Below are 23,345 nucleotides of genomic sequence, written 5' to 3'. Positions count from 1 at the left end.
CCTATAACTCCTCTGTGCCACTGTTGCTCCATCTTTAAAATGAGACCAGAATTATCTGTCTTTCAACGTGGTTGTGAGAATGGAAACAGGCCAGTAGACGAAGAAGAAGATGCTGCAAATTCCCAAGACCGGATTGCATTCTCGAGGCTAGAGCTTCCAATTCATTTACATTGAGGGCTCAGAAAGCACATTTGTAGAGTTCAGCCCTTCCCTATTTAGAGGTAAGGATCCCCCACTGTCTCCACCCCACTCCCAACCCCAAAATAATACCCTTCAGCTGAAGGAGTCAAAAGACCTGAAACCAAGTTCCAAATCTGCATGTAACTCCTTGTGTGACCTTGATGAAGTCACTCACCCTGTCCAGGCCTCTGTTTCCTTACAAACAATGTGAGAATTGGAGAAGAGCAAGTGACACTCACCAGTCCAAGACCCAGGTCTACTTCAGGGCTACATTTTAATTGCTATGCAACAAAATTAGAAAAATAAGTCAATATGGTGAGTTTTTCCTAATGCCTGACTTACTCAGTTCAAAAGTCTGTACTTTATTCTGAGGTTATGCCCTCCCTTTTTTGTGATGAGTGGTCTTTCTTCAGTGAAGGTAAAGGGCATCCTTTGTTTTAACATTCCTACTGTCCTTTCTTGAAATAAGAAGGCAGTCATCCCATATCCGCCCTCCCTGCTTATTTATTTTTCACTGGTCTATAAAATCCCAAAGCATGACAATTAGTACAGAAGGTGACCTCAGTCATCTTTTTAAGCTCTGACAGGATCAGATTGTAAGGGAGTCATGAGGATGCCCAGACCCAGAGCCAGATGGCCTGGGTTCAAATTCTGACCCCTTCGATAATAATAGCTACCTTTGAGGCGGGTGGATCACTTGAGGTCAGGAGTTTGAGACCAGCCTGGCCAACATGATGAAACCTCATCTCTACTAAAATACAAAAATTAGCCAGGCGTGGTGGTGTGTGCCTGTAATCCCAGCTACTCAGAAGGCTGAGGCAGAGAATCGCTTGAACCCAGGAAGCAGAGGTTGCAGTGAGCCGAGATCGCGCCACTGCACACCAGCCTGGGTGACAGAGCAAGACTCCGTCTCAAAATAATAATAATAATAGTAATAATACCTACCTGACAAGTTGTTGTGAGGATTTAGCATGTTCAAGGATATACAGTGTTTTTGACAGTGCCTGGCATGAGGAGAGTACCCATTAAATAACAGTGGTGGTGGTGATGGTGATGATGATGATGATGATGTGAAGAAGGAGAAGATGGGGAAGAGGAAGAAGGAGCAAAAACGGAGAAGGTGAAGGGAAGGCAAAGGCAGGGGAGAAAGGAGGTTCTATATTGGGTTTGGCTTTCTGGTTGTTATCTCAGGTAATGGATAAGTAGAAGTAACAGCCAGGCCTTACATCCGAAATGGCAGGAACAGGAAGGTGGATGGTACCCAAGGCAGTTCTGGCTAATGGCATACTATGTTGCCCCATCAGGAAGAAAAGAGTGTGGCTGTCCATGCCAGGGTCCCACCATTAACACAAGCCTTCTCTGCCTGAGCTCCTCTCTGCATCAACTCCTGAGTGCTCACTCTGGAGGGAGCACCTTCTTGGTTCCATCGACACCATCAGCCTTTCTGGGAGAAACTCTCAAACCATATTTCCTGTACACTGTGGTCAGCCTATGGATTGGCTGCCTCTGGGTCAGGTGCCCTTCACTGACCCAAACAGCTCACAGCTGAATCAGCTCACGGCTGAATCACTGAGCTATTTTAGAACTCCCAAAGAAATGGGAATATTCTGAGTGGGGAACCACTCTGGGATTTCCCAGTAACTTCTAGCTAATGGCACAGCTGATAAGAGATGAAAGGGACAGGAAAGGCATTAATTAAGGAGAGCTGGGAAGGACATGACAGACCATAGACTGGCAAAAAGATAAAGAAAATGATGATGGAAAGGCTTGTTTCCCAACACTGGCTTTATTGGCTGCTTTGGGTCCTGTTCTCACCCCTGGGCCAATCAGCTTTTGGGGAGGGGTGGACCATGTGACCAGAAATGCAGGTCAGTGGCTGCAGGTGGGAAACTTTCACATCCTGGAAGCTGGAGTTACAGTCAATACTGGGAGAAGACAACTGTAGTCCCCCCATGTCGAAAGTTTTGCCGGTTTGGTGGCTCACGCCTGTAATCTCAGCACTTTTTGGGAGACCAAGGCGAGTAGATCATCTGAGGTCAGGAGTTCAAGACCAGCCTGGCCAACATGATGAAACCCCATCTCTACTAAAAAATACAAAAATTAGCCAGGCGTGGTGGCACACGCCTGTAATCCCAGCTACTTGGGAGGCTGAGGCAGGAGAATCGCTTGAACCCAGGAAGCGGAGGTTGCAGTGAGCCAAGATGGCACCACTGCACTCCAGCCTTCATGAAAAAGCAAAACTCCATCTCAAAAAAAAAAAGAAAAAAGAAAAATGTTTCAAAAAGCCCCGGAAATTCCTCCTAGTTGAAGAAAAGTGACTCCCCAGAGAGACGGCCTTTGGAAAACCCAGGAACCTGGGAGACCCATTTGCCTCCCACTGGGGATGGACCCATCAAAGGCACAGAATTACTTACCAGGCAAGTGGAAGTGGCAATCTCCTAAACTTTTATTAGGTGAGCCTCCACTCCTTCAAGGACACATGACTGCCATTCTGTTTGTTTGTCAAATAAATTGAAATCTTCCAGCTAATTTGGAGCTATTCATGCTACTAACTTCTAATTTGAAAAAGAGTGAATTAGTTGTGAGCAATTGCCTGGGAGTCAAAGCATCTGAGACCGAATTCCAACAGCAAGGGAAGTGGAGGGAAACCAATCTGAAATATTTGGGATATGGAAAAAAGTATGCTTGCTTTTGTATTCTGGGTGATTGATACTAGTTCTGAAGTTGTAGACATTTTGTAGCTTGACTCACCTGGATAAATTTGACTGTATAGACCTTAGCAAACTTCAAGATAGACTCTGAAAGACCTGTAGTCTCTTCAAGGTAGTAATACTTCTTGAGACCTATTGCAGTGGATTGTCATTAATATCCTAAGCTAGTTCTGAAATCCTCTGATTCCCTGGCTGACTTTTCTTCTGTGAGGTTTTCAGTCTCTGAAATAGCAGCAAGTGTTCAGCAAAATGTAATTCTCTCCAGTCTTGTGGGTGGTGGAACCATGAGATGGTGAAACATGGGTAGTTTCAGCCTATTTCTGCAGATGTTCACTGAGTACCTACTAAGTACAAGGAGTGCCCTGTGTTTATTTTCCAGTCACAGTAGATGTTTATTAATGAAAGAACTTTAATTCTTCCCACACATCCATATGGCAGTACCTTCCAGAGATTCCCGTGGAAAGCAGGAGAAGGCTGTTTTAATGATGGGCAAGCCAAATACTCGATTGCATAGCACCCTGGAGCACGTTTAGTTAAGACAACTCATCTCTGAGGAAATTTGTGGAAGACAGCGTTGTGGATCATTTAAGAGGCCTTACAAGTGGCACTTTGACATGTTTGTTAAGTGTCAGACAGAGGAGAACCAGGATGAGTTGTCAAATCAGAAGGGCAAAAGCATCCCCACAGCTGACAGAAGAGTCAGAGGAGGCTGCTCCCTGCACAGACATGAAGTCTGCTGCCGTGGACAATTTCTGCTCTAAGCACCAAGGCCTCCAGCCATAGGGTTCTCCCAATCCAATGAGAATTACCTGCAGTTAGAATTGGATCAGCCTTTCTACCAAGTGCATTCAATCACCAGTAGCTCCTGGAGCTCTCCTTTGACAACCCGCAAGGGTCATCTGGGGAGCTTGTTAAAAATGAAGATTCCCCAGCCTTACTCCCAGAGACTCTGATTCAGTGGCTCCATGGTGTGACCCGGTAAGATGTATAAACCCATAACCCAAGGGACTCCGGTCAGGCCTTTCCCAGACCACATTTTGAGAATAATGGTTCACAAGATGCTTCTATCGTGGTCTGTCTTCTAAACTCCTGGCTTGAATAGTTAGCATTTGTACCAAGCTATCCCAAACCTATCATGGCGAATTCATCACCTTCCTGGGTTTATTTCAGTGGATGATGCCTCCGCTACTCCCATACCTATGTCAGAAGCTTAGCCATCACTCCCAGTCAGTCATCCCCATCAAGTCCTTGCTTTTCCTCACTTTCAACTCTCATCAGCTCCATCCCCTGAGGAGCAGTCAGATCTCACCATTCCTCCCCATCAGCCCCGCCACAGTTCAACTGCATCACTTCTCACCCATTGACTACAAGAGCTTCCCAAATGGTCTCCTTGTCTTTAGTTTTGCTTGTATATTTCCATACGGCTACCAACATGAGGCCTGTGGTGCCTGATTGCACTCAGAGTATGGTTCAAACTCCTTTTTTTATTTTTCTGAGACAGTCTCACTCAGCCACCCAGGCTGGAATGCAGTGGCACAATCTCAGCTCACTGCAACCACCATCTCCCAAGTTCAAGCGATTCTCCCATCTCAGCCTCTGGAGTAGCTGGGATTACAGGCACCTGCCATCATGCCTGGCTGATTTTTGTAGTTTAGTAGAGACAGGGTTTCAACATGTTGGCCAGGCTGGTCTTGAACTCCTTAACATGGCATCTGAGGGCCTTAGTACTTAAGTCCTACCTTCCTATCTATTCTCAGGCCCCAGTGCACCTCTTCCTGGTTGTGATGTTCTGAACTTAATATTTCACTCTACAATGTTCCCTTTGTATGAATGCCCTTCCACAGTTTGTCCACCTGGTCAACTCCTACTAACTTCCTTTCCAGAAGAAGAAATAGGAAAAAATAAACCTGTGATTGTGAATCCAGGTAGCACACAGCCTAACATAGTGCCTGGAGACAGACCTAGGTTCCAACCTCAGCCTCACCACTCAGTAAGTGGGCAGCACTGGGTAGGTTGTTTAATCTCCCCATGTCTCTGCATCTTCATCTTGAATATGGGATAATAATAGAAGCTACCTTGTGGGCTTGCTATATGAATTAAATGGGTGAATATATGTTAAATGCCATAACAAGGCCAGGCGCAGTGGCCTATGCCTGTAATCCTAGCACTTTGGGAGGCCGAGGTGGGTGGATCACGAGGTCAAGAGTTCAAGACCAGCCTGGCCAAGATGGTGAAACACTGTCTCTACTAAAAATACAAAAAAAGTTAGCCGGGAGTGGTGGCAGGCACCTGTAATTCCAGCTACTCAGGAGGCTGAGGAGGGAGAATTGCTTGAATCCAGGCAGCAGGGGTTGCAGTGAGCTGAGATCATGCCACTGCACTCTAGCCTGGGCGATAGAGTGAGACTCCGTCTCAAAATAAATAAATAAGTAAATAAAATAAAATAAAAATAAAGTAAATGCCATAACAGTGCCTGGCACAGAGTTAGTGGTACAAGTGATTATTTTTGTTGTTGTTACATACGATATCTTTGGGAGCCATAACCAAGACAGACACTATCGACAGTATTTTCTACAGGAAGAGAATTTGGATACTGGGGGTTCAGGTTGAGAAGAAGAAATGAAAAAAATATGTATTATGAAGCTTTGCATACATCAAAAGTGTACAAAAAATAAAGAACATTGGCCTACCCACCTCCTAGCTTGATAAATAGAGCATTACCCATACAGTTGGAGACCCCTAAGTATCTTCCCTAATTGTAGCATCCTTTCCTCTCCTTCCCTGCCCTTCCTTAGAAGTCAGGCTTCATGTGCAAGCATACTTTGAAAATATTGCAGGTTCAATTCCAGACCACAGCAATAACGTGAATATCATAATAAAGTGAGTCACACAAAATGTTTGTTTCCCAGTGTACATAAAAGTTATATGTACATAATACCATAGTCTGTTCACTGTGCAATAGCGTATGTCTAAAAAGCAATGTACCTAACTTAATTAAAAATATTTTATTGCTAAAAAAATGCTAATGATCACCTGAGTCTTTAGCAAGCTGTAATCTTTTTGTTGTTGGAGGGCTTTGCCTCGATGCTGATGGTGGCTGCTGGAGGTTAGCGTGGCTGTGGCAATTTCTTAAAATAAGACAACAATGAAGCTTGACACATTGATGAACTCTTCCTTTCATTAAAGATTTCCCTGCAGCATGCAAAATGCTGTTTGCATTTTGCCAAAAGTAAAATCTCTCAAAATTGGAGTCAATCCCTTCAAACCCTGCTGCTACTTTATCAACTAAGTTTATGTAATATTTAAAATTCTTCATTGTTGTTTCAGCAATGTTCACAGCATCTTCACTAGGAGTAGTTTCCATCTCTAGAAGCAAATTTCTTTGCTCTTCCTTAAGAAGCAACTCCTGATCCCTTCAAATTTGATCATGAGATTCCAGTAATTCAGTCACATCTTTGACTCCACTTCTAATTGTAACTCTCTTGCTATTTTGATCATATCTGCAGTTACTTCTTCCACTGACATCTTAAATTCTTCAAAGTCATTAATGAGGGTTGGAATCAACTTCTTCCAAACTCCTATTAATGTTGATATTTTGACCTTCTCTTGTGAATTATGAATGTTCTTAATGACATCTAGCATAGTGATTCCTTTCCAGAAGGTTTTCCATTTACTTTACTCAGGCCCATCAGAGGAATCAATGGCCTGAGTATCTATCTATCTATCTATCTATCTATCTATCTATCTATCTATCTATCTATCTATCTGTCTATCTGTCTATCTATCTATCTATGACTATCTATGGCATCTATAACCTACGAAACATGTTCCTTAATGCATAATAATAATAATAAGACTTGAAAGTCAAAATTACTCTTTGACCCGCAAGCTGCAGAAAGGATGCTGTGTTAGCAGGTATGAAAATAACATTAATCTCCTTGTATGTCTCCATCAAAGCTCTTGAATGGCTATATGCCTTGTCAATGATCAGTAATATTTTGAGAGGAGTCTTTTTTCTGAGCAGTAGGTCTCAACAATGCACTTAAAATATTCAGTAAACCATGCTGTATACAGATATGCTGTCATTCAGGCTTTGTTGTTCCATTTATAGAGCACAGATAGAGTATATTTAGCATAATTCTTAAGGGCCTTAGGACATTTGGAATGAAAATGAGCATTAACTTCAATATAAAATCACCAGCTGCATTAGACCCTAAAAAGAGAATCAGCCTGTCCTTTGAAGCTTTAAAGCCAGGCATTAATTTCTCTTATCTAGTTATGAAAATCCTAGATGACATCTTTTTCCAATATAAAGCTATTTCATCTACACTGAAAATCTGTTGTTTGGCGTAGCCACCTTCATTAACGATCTTAGGCTGGATCTTCTGGATAACTTGCTGCAGCTTCCCCATCAGCACTTGCTGCTTCACCTTGAACTTTTATGTTACACAAGTGCCTTTTTTCCTTAAATCTCATGAACAAACTTCTGCTAGCTCCCAACTTTTCTTCTGCAGCTTCCTCCCATCCTAGCCTTCATGGAATTGAAAAGGCCTAGGGTCTTGCTCTGGATTTTAGGCTTTGGCTTAAATGAATGCTATGGATGGTTTGATCTTCTATCCAGATCACTCAAACTTTCTCCATATCAGCAGTAAAGCTGTTTTTCTTCCTTCTTGTGTCCACTGGAGTTGGCACTTTTTGTTTCCTTCAAGAACTTTTCTTTTGCATTCACAACTTGGCTAAGTATTTGGTGCAAGAGGCCTAGTTTTTGGCCCATCTTGGCTTTCAATGTATCTTCCTCACTAAGCTTAATCATTTCTAGTTTTTTATCTAAAGCAAGAGATGTTAAACTCTTCTTTTCAGTTGAACCCTTAGAGGTCACTGTAGGGTTATTAGATGTCATAGTTTCAATATTGTTTTGGTTCAGGGAATAGGGAGGCCCTAGGAGAGGGAAAGAAATCGGGAACAGCCAGTTGGTGGAGCAGTCAGAACACGCACAACATTTCTCAAGTAGGTTCACCATCTTATACTGGTGTGGTTCATGGCACCCCAAAACAATTTAAATAGCGATATCAAAGATCACTGATCATCATAACGTATATAATGATAATGAAAAAGTTTGAAGTATTGCAAAAGTCACCACAATGTGACACAGAGACACAAAGAGAGCACATGCTGTTGGAAAAATGGCACCAATAGACTTACTCAGCACAAGGTTGCCACAAACCTTGAACTTGTAAAAATACGTAATACCTGCAAGGTACAATAAAGCAAAATGCAATAAAGTGAAGTAAGTCCGCATTGCTCTTTTAACTGCTTAAATATTTTTAATGTTTACAAACCTCTCCTTTAAACCTAAAAATGATGTTTAGTACTATAGGTATCACGTGCTCATATTAAAAAACATATACTTAGACATGTTATTTTGTTTCTGTTTTTGTTTTGAGTCAACTATCTCAGGTTATTAAAACTCATTCCCTCTGGGTAGACTTCCTAGATGTCACCTCATCTCATTCAGCAGCTGAAAGACCCCTCCTCTGATCTTTCACAGTTCTTTTACTCCCCCATTTTACTTAATATCCTGTGGTAGGCAGAATTCTAAAACCACCCCTCAGATTCTCACCTCCTGGTGTACACAGCTATATAATCCCCCCTCGCTTCAGTATGACAGAGACTTATGAATATGGTAGGATTTCACATATGTGATTAGGTTACATTCTGTAGCAAAGGTGTAGGGGTTTTGCAGATGTGAAGTCCCTAATCAGTTGACTTTGAGTTAATTAAAAGGGTGATTACTGTGGGTGGACCTGACCTAATCAGGTGAACCCTTTCAAAGAGGATCCACTTGTTCCCTGAAGGAAGAGAATCAATGCAAAAGAGATCCTCCTCTTGGCCTTGAGGAAGCACAGAGCTATGATGTGAACTGCCTATCGTGAGCGCCACATTGAAGGGAGTGACAAGTGACCTTTAGGGGCTGAGGACAAAGAATCCAATTCTGCCAACAATCATATCAGCTTGAAGAGGACCCCAGCTTCAGAGGAGAACATAGCTGTATTAGTCCGTTTTCATGCTGCTGATAAAGACATACCTAAAACTGGGTAATTTATAAAGAAAAAGAGTCTCCGTGGACGCACAGTTGCACATGGCAGGAGAGGATTCACAGTCATGGTGGAAGGTGAAAGGCATGTATTATATGGCGACAGGCAAGAGAGAACATGGGCAGGGGAACTCCCCTTTATAAGCCATCAGACCTCGTGAGACTTACTCACTATTATGAGAACAGCACAGGAAAACTCTGCTCCCATGATTCAATGACTGCCCACCAGGTCCCTCCCGTGACATACGGGGATTCTTACAATTCAAGGTGAGATTTGGGTGGGGACACAGAGCCAAACCATATCAACAGCCAAATCAGCCTCATGATACCCTGAGCAGAAAATCCAGCCGAGCTGTACCCAGACTTCTGACGCACAGAAACCATGAGATAATAAATCGGTGTTGTTTTAAGCCACTAAGTCTGGGATACTCGTTTCCTGGCAATAGAAACTGCAACGGATCCGATGTGTCTTCCCCACCAGACTCCAATCCATTCAGTCACAAACACTGACTGTGGACCTACTATGTGCCTTGCATTTCCATTAGCCCTGGGGAGACTAAGTCGGTTACACCACACAGTAACCCCAGCACTCCATTCGGCTGACACAGAGTCATTCAATGAATGTTTGCTGAATGAAGGAGCTGAAAATATCCCACAAAAGATTCACAAGTATTTGCTCATGTCACAGATGAACTTCTGACAGCTTCCATGTTTTTCCTAAGGCTATCCCATTTATAGTTGTATGGGTTTTTTTTTTTTCTTCTAATTCTTGTGTAACAATAATAGTTGTTCCATATGGGAAAAGATGTATTTAGAAAATATGTTGGATATTATACAACAGATTCAGAAGTCCTGCTATACAAAAACGTCTTCATGCAAGTTTCCAAACTTACTTAACCACAAAACCACCTCCTCTGCTTTTTGAACCAAAATACTCAATAATATTTATCATTACCCAGTTTGGGAAATTTTCTGTTTGAAATCACAAGTCATTAACACCTGGGAACCTCTCATCAGCCAGGAGGGCATCCTTAGCTCTGGCAACTGCAGCCAGAGGGGTGGGACCAGTTAGGAACTGAATCCTTAAATGAGTTTCTGATTAAATCCAGTATGCCCGGCCGGGCGCGGTGGCTCACGCCTGTAATCCCAGCACTTTGGGAGGCCAAGGCGGGTGGATCATGAGGTCAGGAGATCAAGACCATCCTGGCTAACACGGTGAAACCCCGTCTCTACGAAAAATGCAAAAAATTAGCCGGGTGTGGCGGCGGGCGCCTGTAGTCCCAGCTACTCGGGAGGCTGAGGCAGGAGAATGGCGTGAACCCGGGAGGGGGAGCTTGCAGTGAGCCGAGATTGCGCCACTGCACTCCAGCCTGGGCGACTAAACGAGACTCCGTCTCAAATAATAATAATAATAATAATAAATTTTAAAAAAAATCCAGGATGCCCATCTCACGCTCCTCTCTCCTCAGTCAGGCTCATAACCCCAAGTTTTGTTAACTGGGTTCCTTCATTCCTCAGCTTTTGTGTTGCTTTTTAACAGCTTTATTAGGGTATGATTTATATACCATAAAATGTTCCCATGTTAAGTGTACAATTTCATTATAGCTACAGAATTGTGTATCCTCACTAATTTCAGAACATTGCCATCTCCCCCAAAACAAACTTTGTACCTATTTACCCTCCTCCTCCTCCCAGTTCCTATCCCTAGCCTCAGATCACCACTGATCTACTTTCTGTGACTAGTTCTACTCATTCTGGATGTTTCATAGAAGTGGAATTATACAGTTGGTGTTCTTTTATGGCTGACATTTCACTAAGCATGTTTTTGGGGTTCACTTCTGTTGTAGCATTCATCAGTACTTGTTTTATTGCAAAACAGTAGTCCGTGGTGTAGCTAGATCACATTTTATTTAACCATTCATCAGTTGATGAACATTTGGAATGTTTCCATGTTTGAACTATTATGAATAATGCTGCAGTGAATATTCATTGACGAGTGTTTGTGTCGACGTATGTTTTCATTTCTCTGGGTAAATAACTCATAGAATTGCTGAGTCATATGGTAATTTTATGCTTAACATCTTGAGAAATTACCCAACTGTTTTTGCAAAGTGGCTGTAGCATCTTATATTTGCACCAGCAATACAGGAAAGTTCTAGTTTCTCCAGTATACCTCTGTTTCAATCAACTGTCCTGGGGCCTTCATATCTCTTACTTACTCCTGACCTCTGAATCCTTACCTACCTATCTGAATTTCTTATCTGCAGCTTCTCCCTGTCCTCTAGAAACTTAAATTTTTAACTTCTTGACAATTTTTTATATAGGAACTACTTTTCCATGCCCTGACCTCAACGGAATGACCTCCCTAACCTTGTTTCCTCTGCCGCTCATGCCCTATGACAAAAACACTTCACTATATTTGGATTTTTTTATTTGTTTTTTATAACAAGACCAAATATAACCTTGCAGAAACGCACATAGAATTCAAAACTAAGAACTGTGATCACAATCAATTTTTCAGAATGCTTCTGCTTTTTTTTTTTTTTCAAACTACTATTGAGGAATAAAATTAGGTTTAGGGTTAAATGGCTTTAGTATAATGCTGCCTTCATGCAATAATTACACCAAAGAGAAAGAAACGAGTTATTATTGCCCATAATTGCTCACCTTTTTCATATATTGAATCTCTGTCCTTTGCTCACTGAATTCACTCTGCAAAAATTGCTAAGTACTCTTACGCTTCTGTTTTTGCTTTGGCTTAATTCAGTAAAATGGGCTCTTTAGGGGGTTAATCTCTCTTGGCAAAGCTTTTTGAGTGCCCCATGTGGGATCAATGGCTCCATGCGCCTATGCTGTGTGAACCTTGCAAGTGTTCTGGCAAATTGGTCACAGGCTAAGGAAACCAACATGAGAGCAGGGAGTGCCCCCACCCCATCCCCCTGTAAAGGCAGCCATCGTTTTTGCATTTATCTGTGCTGCTTGAATCAGGAACAGTATGGGCCAGGAGACTCCGGGCCAGGGTAAATGGTGGTACTTCCCCTCCACCAAGATTCCATGGACATTTACCCTTCGTCAAATGATCCATCCCTCTAACTGGGCTGGTGACTGGAGCTAAGTAGTGAGGATGGCAGGGAAGGAGAGGCAGGGCTTGCATTGAGTTGGCACCAGAGTGGGCTGACAGTAAGGGCAATGTAACTACTACATCTGGAATTGAACCAGGAGCACCCACCCGCTCTAGTGCAGAGAAACTGGAAGGGTGTGGATCTGATCTAATGTAGACCTCTGGGGAAGCCCCGCTAGGGTAGCAGGACCCAGCCAGTGCTATGGGAAGGCTGCCCCCTGCAGCTTCGGGGGAGGTACTTCTTGCATCATTCCCACCGCCTCTCTGGGATCAGCCCTCAGGAGCCAGGCCAAGACATTTTCATCATTTAATGAGTAGGTGGGAAACTTTAGAATAACTCAGTAGGTAACACTTTACATTTAAGCACGGCTCTACAGGTTATTTCAGTGGTGGCCAAGGGAACATTTGGGGCCTTCATATTTCTTGATGCAGATTAATGATACAGAGTCCACTGGTGTGGCATTGTACAAAGGCTGTGTGTTTACGTGGCCAGCATCAGACTAAGGGGCCTCAGGAGGTGCTGGCGTGGGTTCAGAACCAAGGGAAGAAGAGAATGAGCTGGGCAATCCCCAGTCCTTGAGCCTTCCTGGGTGAAAATAGCCCCAGGCTTCAAAAGGTTTTCTTTGTAATCCAGTCTCCCTGGAGGAGACCCTCTACAATGCCTCCCTGTCCCCAGATCTCTGATCTGTATGACTCTGGGCTCAGAGCTCCGGCCTGGGAAGCAGGAGTATAAAGGCTTCCAATACAATTTGCCGGCTGGCTTCTTGTGTGCTTGGCCTGGCTTCTTGTGCACTTGGCCGAGCAGCTCTGTCGTACTGAGCCTATTCCTGAGGCTTTGACCAGGCCTAGCATGTAGGGGCCTTTAATAAGGAGTGTACGAACCTCATGTGTGACTTCCTTGGCCCCGCTGAGCGGCCCCCCACTCCCCCTGAAGAGAAACAGGAAGAACCAGAAATGTGGAGGATGTCCAGACTCATAGAAAAGACCCCCTTCTTGGACTCATTGTTTAGTTGGGTAAACCTAAACACCTAACAGATTAAACATTTATGTAAGTATTAAGTACTTACTGTATACCTAGCGCTCTTCTGAGCATTGCTGAGTCAAGACAATAAAGAAGGAAAGCTTTCCCTGCTACCCAAAAAGCTAATGTTCTATCTGTGGAAACCCTTCAGGAGCAATGATGTAACAGACCAGAAAAAATGTAACCGATCACTCATGCTCCTCAGCTCTGACGAATGGGGGAGAGATTTGAAGTCCTATTTCATGCATGAGAAGCAATACACTTCTGATTCATTAAGTTCCTCTCTCCTAGGGGTCAGTAAACCCATTTCTCCTAAACTACACTCTTGCTTTAAGCCTCATGCGTATTTAGGAAAATTTAGCCAAACAGTTCCGAATAATGCATAGCACACTCATCAAAAGGAAATTAAGCAGCTTTGCTAAAAGCAACTACATTTTCAGAGATCTACTTGTGGCTTTCCCATACACCTGTTTTCTACAAAATGGAAGCATTAGAAATACACTAAAACCCGGCCAGGCATGGTGGCTCACGCCTGTAATCATAGCACTTTGGAAGGCCGAGGCAGGCGGATCACGAGTTCGGGAGTTCGAGACCAGCCTGGCCAGCACAGTGAAACCCCGTCTCTACTAAAAATACAACAGATTAGCCAGGGATGGTGTTACGTGCCTGTAATCCCAGCTACTAGGGAAGCTGAGGCAGGAGAATCACTTAAACCCAGGAGGCAGAGGTTTCAGTGAGCCGAGATCATCCCACTGCACACCAGCCTGGGTGATACAGCGAGACTCTGTCTCAAAAAAATAAAAAATAATAAAATAATAAAAAAAAGAAATACACTAAAACTCAAACAAAATGAATCCAAGTCAGAACTTTAAAACAGACAAAGCTAAAATATGTTATAAATCAGGAAAATAGCATTCTCAGGCTTTTTTTACTCAAGCTGTCCAGTGTACTTTACCCCTAAGATTGTCACTTTTGAAGATGGAGGAAGAAGGAGAAATTCAGGCATCTGGCACTAGTACCTGAAACAAGAAACATCTTAATAAAGAAAAAAGAATCTTAATTAAGATAAATATGTTACCCATACCAGAGGTGGCTAGGAGCTCAGATTCTATTTTCTCATTCCAGCCATTTCTATTGATCTAGTCAATTTTCCCCTGAAAATATAGGCTCTTGTTCCAAGCAGCAGTGATTTCGTGACATAATGTTTCCAATGAATAATTTTAGGTGTGCATCTCAAAAACTCTGAAGAGACTCTAGAAAATCTACAAGGACTTTTCCTGCTTGGAAAAATAAAATAGAAGTGAAGGCTGAACAGGATGGAAGAAAGTGACTGTCATCCCCCCCACTCCCCACCTTAGTTTCCTCATGTATAGCACGGGGAAGCTGAACTTCAAGATGTCTCCCTGCACTTCATCAACAGCTTTGAAATCCAGACAAGAAATCCTCTTTCTTAGAAATCCAGACAAGTAATCTCTGTCCGCAGGGAGCTCTGCCTACTGATATGGTTTGGCTGTGTCCCCACCCAAATCGCATCTTGAATTGTAGCTCCCATAATTCCCATGTGTCGTGGGAGGGACCCAGTAGGAGATAATTGAATCATGGAGGCGATTACCCCTATACTAGTCTATGGTAGTGAATAAGTCTCACAAGATCTGATGGTTTTATGAGGGGAAACCCCTTTCTCTTGGCTCTTATTCTCTCTTGTCTGCCACCATGTAGCCACCATGTAAGGCATGCCTTCCATCTTCTGCCATGATCCTGAGGCCTCCCCAGCCCATGGAACTGTGTGTCCGTTAGACCTCTTTTTCTTTACAGATTACCTAGTCTCAGGTATGTCTTTATCAGCAGCAGACTAATACACCTACATTCATTCAACCATCATTTGTTGGGCAACTGCTGTTGGCCAAACTGAATGCTTCGGCACTGAGCATGCAAAGGTAAGAGAGGTCTCATCTTGCTCTTGCGAGCTTTCAGCCCAGTGGAGGAAACTGACAGTGGCATGATCATAGAGGAAGTGTGGTGGTGGAATGGCGTCAGGGATGCTCAGCACAGAGCAGTGGCTGTCTCTCTTCAGCCAAGACTTCACAAAGGAACTTGCTCTCCAGGGCATTGAGGAGGAGGAACAAGAGGAAGATGCAGCCAGGTGAGGGGCTTAAGCAGCAGATAGAAAGGTACAGGTGTGGGAGCTCAAGGCACATTTGAGGGTTCTGGTAGGTAGTGGCTGGTTCAGATGGACCCTTTATTTCACACGAAGGAATTTAGGCTTAATCCTAAAGATATTAAGGATCCATTGAAGGGGTTCAGCAGAAAGACCTGATTAAAGTAATAGGCCATGGAGGTCACTCTGGCAGTAGAGTGGGATTTCAGTTGGTCAGGGGAAGGAGACAAGAGTGGGGTAGTAGTGTATTAGTCTGTTCTCATGCTGCTGAGAAAGACATACCTGAGACTGGGTAATTCATAAAGAAAAAGAGGTTTAATGGACTCAGTTCCACGTGGCTGGGGAGGCCTCACAATCATGGCAGAAGGCAAAAGGCACGTCTTACGTGGTGGCAGACAAGAGAAAATGAGAGCCAAGAGAAAGGGGTTTCCCCTTATAAAACCATCAGATCTCGTGAGACTTATTCACTACCACGAGAACAGTATAGGGGAAACCATCCCCATGATATCTCCCACCAGATCCCTCCCAAAACATGTGGGAATTAAGGGAGCTACAATTCAAGATGAGATTTGGGTGGGGACACAGCCAAACCATATGAGGGAGGTAGTCAGGGAACCAGTGAGGAGGCTGCTGCAGTCATCTAAATGACAATTAACCAGCACTTGAACTAGGTCAATGGCCATGATTAAATGGAGGCGGGGACACAATTAAAAGAGTCAGGAAGTAAAATCTTCAAGGGCTAGTAAGACATCATTGAGGAACCTGGTCGTTCATCTATCCTATGGATATTTTTCAAGTCACTGAACAATGCCACTAAATCATTGTCTATGACCTGTCTTTCCGCTAGCCTGAAAGCTTCTGGGGTGAGGGGGACAATGTCTATACCTTTATTGTCCACCATTTTATCTCTAGGCTTTAGTATAGGGCCTGGCACATAAGAATAAAAATGCATCCCCTTAGGTGAACATTTTATGGATGTTATGAGTCATTTCTCTCTTCAGATACTAAGCTTGTCAAACCTTGACAATTCCAATTCTTACCCAAGGCATCCAGGTTAGGAGTGATAGGAAAAAGAGCCCATAACTTGGAGTTGGGAGATGAACATGAGTCCCTGTTCTTCTCCTGTGATCTGTGTGAGTTGAATAAGTCACTTAACCTCTCAAGCCTTAGTTGTCACGTTTGTAAAATGAAGACAATATTAATATTGGACCTCACAGATTATAGTAAGGACTAAAAGAGGTTAGGCAATATTAGTATTGGACCTCACGGATTATAGTAAGGACTAAAAGAGGTTATCAGTGGCAAGAAGTTAGCAGTGTATGACACAAAGTAAACACTCAGTAAACTAGAAGGATAGAAGGATGGATGGATGGATGGATGGATGGATGGATGGATGGATGGATGGATGGATGGACAGATAAATAGGTGGGTAGATGGATGAATGGAACAATGGATGGATGGATGGATGGATGGATATATTAATGATGGATGGATGCACTGATAGATTAATGCATGGACAAATGAAAGGAACATGCTGAAAAGGATATGAAGTCATGCTCCTTTTCAGACCAACTTTATTCCCATTTTGGGGGCTACTACGTAATAAATTGATTAGTGCTAAAAATTAAAAAGCCATCTGGTCTTGGTTTCTGTGAAAGTCTTATGGCCTGCTGCCATTGAATGCTGAAGATTTAAAGTTCCTATTTTAGGTTCTGTCTAGACACCTCTCTAAATAGGAACTTTATGTTAATCTGCAGGTGTTGCTTCTGAACAGGTTATTTCTAAATAGTAGCTGGTACTTTACCAAAAAAAACAAAAGGAAAAAAATCCAAGAACAAATAAAACTTATTGAAACCAAGGTGTCCAATGGGAAAAGTCCTAGTCAATTTGTCTACTCCTCCCATACCACCTGGTTCCTGCCTATATCCTACCCAATTACTGGTGAATCAGATATTCACAGTGGGCATAATTAATTAAATGCATTTTGACTAATTAATTTAAGAACTGGTAAATAGGGCCTCCCTTTGGTAGTTTGAAGACATAGCTACTGGTGCTGCTGATTAAAATGTGAGACGAATCCGGTTAGAAACCAGCATGTAATGGATGAGAACACTTTTGCAACATTTCTTTTAAGGTTTGTCAAACTGTATCCTACTGATATTGCTAACCCCCTTTAATCAGTAAGAATAAAATTCATCTGAGCGCATAAAATATATCTGACAATGGCATACATCAAATCCCAAACTGAACATTCAAAATAAATTGTATCGAGATTTTGTCACAATCATTGATTTCTGCTTTTCAAGCTGGTTTCTGGGGCAGCCACATAAAAGTTAAATACAAGCTATCTATGGGCTCATTGGATTGCGGTAATTCATTAAGCCAACGGTGACTTTAATAAATCTGAGCATAAAGATTGCTTCCACAGACACCCTCAGCTTGGAAATGTGCCACTAATCAAAGAGGGTGGCAAAACTAATCTCTTTGGCACAGAGGGGAGGTGAGAAGTAGCTTTGGAGGGCTGTTGGGGCTGGCTTCCAAGGGTAGTATTGTGCTTCAGCAGCAAGATCAGGCTGCTGGGGAGATGGGAGCCCTGCTGGAACTAGCCCTTCAGCTGCTAGTGGTCAGCACATGGTCATTACAGGCCACTGGTTCTTTGAACACAACTAGTTATAGTCTTAAATGTGAGCCCACTCATTGAGTGATCTTGGGCTCCACTGATTGACTTCCATTGTGTTCCCTTCCCAACCGTGGTAGTGATCACTGCATTCTTGACCACTGACAAAGCATTTTCACATCCAGCAACCCCTTTGAATCTCATGACAACCCTAGGAGAGGCAAGGCCAAGATATTATCATGCCCATTTCACAGATGAGAAAATAGAAGTTTAGAAAGCAACGTGATTTGCCTGAAGTTCCACGGCTGGCAGAGCTGGGACCCACGGCCTAACTGTCAAAAGTCCAAGCCCTGTGTTCAAATTTCCCCTGTATGATCTACTAGCTCTGTGTCCTTGGGAAGGTGTTTAACCTTCCCAAACCCCAGTTTTCTCACCTGTACAGTGAGGATAATAAGAGTATCTACCTCCTACTTGTCAGGAGATTCAACGAGCTCCTTCAGATTGGACGCATAATGAGCACATAATCCAAGTTTGCTATTATTCATATAGAATATCGGGCTGTATCCAAAATTTCCATTAATTACTTTCCAGGCCCTACCCAAGAAAAACAAGTTGGATAAGGCCTGGGAAGTAATTAAGGGAGATTTTAAGTTCCATTTCATACCGGTAAAGGAAAATCTCTCCCTTGCCTTAGACTAGCCTTTACCAACTGTGAAGCACCCTTCTTGCTGGCATATGTTAAAAGCAGCCCATGATATTTCAGTCCCTTTCAGCTGTGACTCATTATTGTAAATAGCGGTGAAATGAGGAGAGGAGAAAAGAATTTAAATACACTAACTGACAGAATTTTTAGGGAAAGTGATACACAAGAAGATAAAAAGCAATCAGAAAAATTTACATAAACCCTTGTGATCTCAAAGGTCATCTGGTTGAGAGTCTACTAATGGAAATACGTCCTTTTAGATTCTGGGTGATTATTTAATTGAAAAGGAAAGAATGTAAATGAATCAAGTCCTGGGAGCAGGGTAGATTTATGTCAGCTGAAATTTAAAAATGCATGTTTCTTTGGGAGGAAATTGGTCCATTCATATACAAGTTAAAGTGTAGGATGGAGCAGTAAATTTGGTCACTTAGAACTTGATTGAGCACTTGAAAATATGCTGATATTAATATGCCTTATAATTTTTTAAAATCAGCTTCTGGTTACAGTCCTTATTCTATTTAGGAAAGAGGATGGTTTCATAGCCATTAATTTACTTGAACTTTACAACAACCTTTGGAGATAGGCAGGTGAGTATTACCGCTACCAGTATATGAGAATATAATATATACTACTTGAAGCCAGGGACCAAAACTTTCTGTCCTTTTTTTTCCTATCCCCAGCACCTGCCTAATAAAAATGTAAGTTGAATAGTGTAGCAGAACCCCCTAAATGCTCTGCTTGAGATGTCAGTTTTTTCTTAGAAGGCAGCACAGAAGAGAAGCGTAGAGCTCCAGCTGTACCATCAGTCCTCCTGGAGTTCCAATCCTGCCTCTGCCACTTAGGGATTTGCCTAAGTGACCCTTGGAACTTATTTCTTGAAATCTCAGCTTGTAACAGTGTTTGTAATACCTACCTCATGGAGTTGTTGTAATAATTAGATTTCTGTAAGATAAAATGAGAGGAGAAATGCAAGGTACTTAGTACAATTTCTGGCACCTATTCATGCCTCCGAATTGTGGTTTTCAGTATCTCCTGAGTATACTTAGAAATGCTAGATTAGGCTGGGTGTGGTGGCTCATGCCTATAATCCCAGCACTTTGGGAGGCCACGGCGGGCGGATCACGAAGTCAGGAGATCGAAACCATCCTGGCTAACACGGTGAAACCCCGTCTCTACTAAAAATACAAAAAATTAGCTGGGCGTGGTGGCGGGCGCCTGTAGTCCCAGCTACTCAAGGCAGGAGAATGGCATGAACCTGGGAGGCGGAGCTTGCAGTGAGCCGAGATTGCACCAGTCTCTGCACTGCAGCCTGGGCAACAGGGCGAGACTCCGTCTCAAAAATAAATAAATAAATAAATAAATAAATAAATAAAAATAAGAAATGCTAGAGTAAGCATACTATTTGACCACTGCTGAAAAAAAAAATTTCAGCATGCCTTAATCATCTGATTCAGAATGAACAGGAACACATTGAGTGGCTGGTGTATTGCCGGGTGAGAAGCAGCATCCAGGGGGACTCACGTGGCAGCCAGGCAGAATTCTTAGCACTCCTGTGAAAAAGGCTCTTCTCTAATTTAATGCAATGTTCTGGTATTAATAAGCGGCAGAGAACCCAGTGTGAGGCTGCCCGCTGCATTTCATACTGGGTTCATTCACTTTATTATTTTCTAGGACATCATATAGACCTTTTGCCAAGTGGGAAGGGGGTTGGGGAAATCTGCTCATTTAACTTCTGAGTAAGGGATAATTAGTACCCATTGTGACTCACAGCTACAGGAATCCAACATCTTTTTCTTGGTATATTATTTAGGATATTTGCAAATTGACTGACCATCACTGAGACTTCCAGGGTAATTAAATTGTGTTGCAGTCAGCTTAGGTTTCACCATTGCTGGAGAATGCATCTTTAAAGTATATTGGGGCCAGGCAAGGTGGCTCGTGCCTGTAATCCCAGCACTTTGGGAGGCCGAGGCAAGCGGATCACCTGAGGTTGGGAGTTTGAGACCAGCCTGACCAACACGAAGAAACCCCGTCTCCACCAAAAATACAAAATTAGCCATGCGTGCCGTCGCATGCCTGTAATCTCAGCTACTTGGGAGGCTGAGGCAGGAGAATCACTTGAATCCAGGAAGCGGAGGTTGCGGTGAGCTGAGATCTTGCCATTGCACTCCAGCCTGGTCAACAAGAGCAAAACTCTGTCTCAAAAAAATAAATTAAATAAAGTATATTAATAGCATAGCCACGTGTAATGAGGAATGTGGCTGATTCCTCATTACACGTGGCTATGGATATGGAGGGGCTCCGGGTAAGGGTTCCATAGCTGTGAGTTGGACAGGTTGTGTGGTGGGCGAGGATTAGGAGAAAAGGGACTAACATTTAATGGACACCTACTCTGCTCTGGGTTTTAAGCAGGTTTTATGCTGCTTTATTTGTGTCTGCTATCCCACTTAATCCTCCCAACCACCCTGTGAAACCCCTTCTTGCAGTCACCTTTGACCTCTGCAGTCCAGATTCTTGGTCAGTCATCAATGTCATCAACCAATATCATCAATCATCAATGTTGTCGCTTACTCAGCCTATTAGAAAGTTTTAACAGGGCCTTCTTCAAACACTTTCTCTCCTTGGCTTTCAGGACACCACTTCTCTCACTGCTCCTTCTCGGTCCTTTTTGCTTGTGTCTCCTTATGACCCTGACCTCTAAATATTGGGAGACTCAGTCCCTGGGCCTTTCCCTTCTCCTTCAACATGGATTTTTTAGATTTCATCCACTCTTGGGCCTCTGGATAACAGCTACATGCTGACATCTTCCAAATTCATATTTCCAGCTCAAACCCCTCCCTTGAACTCCAAGTTTGTGTATCCAACTGCCTGTTTGATATTGCCATTTGGATGTCTAACACACATCTCAAAATCAGCATACACTCTATCCCCAAACCTGCTCCTCCCACTACCTTCCCCATTCCAGAAATGAATGTTTCATTCTTCCACTTGCTTAAATACAAGCATTCAGGTCATCCTTGTCTCCTCTTTTTCTCACAGGTGCTGCATTTAGCCTGTCAGCAAAACCTGTGGCTCCACCTTCAATGTCGATCTAGAATCCATTCACCTTTCCACACTCTACCTCTCGACTCCATCACCACCTTTTAAACCACCATGGCACCCTGCTAGATATGGCAACAGCTGCCTAAATGGTTTCCTGCCTTCACTTTTGTCCCTGGACAGCCTTTGCTACACAGCATGCCAAAGCATAAATCATCTCATGGTGTTCCTCTACTCAGCACTGGTCAGTGTCCCCCATTTCACTCAGAATAACAGCCAAAGTCCCTACAAGACTTTACAGTCCCCAAGGGGACCTGATTGGGTCCTACTTCTCTCTGGCCTCATCTCCTACTCACCCCTCCCCTCACTCCACTCCATGTCTGCCCCAGTGTTTCTCAGACAAGCCGGGGACTGTCATATATCTGAGCCTTTGCCCTCCCTAGAAATCTCCCTGGCTTGTTCCTGTGTGTGTTTCAGGTCTCTACTCAATGTCACCTTACTGGATAAGTCAGGTTCCCCAACCATCTTATATAAAATAGAAGCCAAGTGTCACTCCGAGTTCTCCTTCTCCCCATTTCTCCTTTAGTTCCTGTTCCCGTCTCTTTCTCCTACCCACACATTATACACTTACACTCATATGTAGGTGTATCTACCTCTTACCACCCAGACTAGAATGTAAGCTCCAAAAGGGCAGGGACTTTGCCTAATTTTTTTTCACTGCTGTGTTTACAACCCCTAGAATAGCATCTGACATGTATTAGGTGTTCAGTACCTATATGTCAGTACAGATCACAACATCCCTATTTTACAAGTAAAAAAACCCTAAAGTTTAGAGAGGTCAGTAACTTTCCCAGAATTCCATGGAATCTGATGACTTTCTAGATCAAGGGACAGGAACCCTAGGCATGTCTGCCTGACTCGAAGTCCTGTGTTCTCATCACCTCCTCCAGAAAACGCTAAGGATTTGCCATCTGAAAGTGGGCATCAAGAAGAGTTTCTTCTGTGGCTCACACCTGTAATTCCAGCACTTTGGGAGGCTGAGGCGGGTGGATCACGAGGTCAAGAGATCGAGACCATCCTGGCTAACACGGTGAAACCCCGTCTCTACTAAAAATACAAAAAATTAGCCGGGTGTAGTGGCGGGTGCCTGTAGTCCCAGCTACTCGGGAGGCTGAGGCAAGAGAATGGCATGAACCCAGGAGGCGGAGCTTGCAGTGAGCCAAGATCGCGCCACTGCACTCCAGCCTGGGCGACAGCGCGAGACTCTCTCTCAAGAAAAAAAGAAGAGTTTCTTGGTGTGGAGCAAAATCAATTTTGGGCAGCTCACTTCCCAATTTTAGCTTATCTCTTGCTCTACACAATGAGAGGGCTGACCTGGGAGACTTTTAGAGATTGACTCTTCAGCTCGAAAACCTGGGAATTTTTCATTCCATCTCACACAAACCCTGATGGCACTTTGGGTCAGTGGATCCATGTTGCAAAGGCAGTTCTCAGACAACAGGATGAGACTGTCTTTTACAAACACTTGTTCCCAAATCTGGGACATGTGGATGGGCACTGGAGAAATGGAACCTTCAGGTGGGGCTCAGCACCTTCAGCAACTTGGCTCAGCAGGAAGGGGTGGGAAGAACCTCTAACCTAGACTTGAAAAAGAGATTTGAGACCCTTGTGGTTTGAACTGGTCTCCAAAGATTTTTAATC

This window comes from Colobus angolensis, unplaced genomic scaffold (assembly GCF_000951035.1).
Source record: "Colobus angolensis palliatus isolate OR3802 unplaced genomic scaffold, Cang.pa_1.0 Scaffold185, whole genome shotgun sequence".
In the NCBI taxonomy this organism is placed as follows: Eukaryota; Metazoa; Chordata; class Mammalia; order Primates; family Cercopithecidae; genus Colobus; species Colobus angolensis.
The sequence above is the reverse complement of the archived record's forward strand: the minus strand, read 5'-3'. Positions refer to the sequence as shown.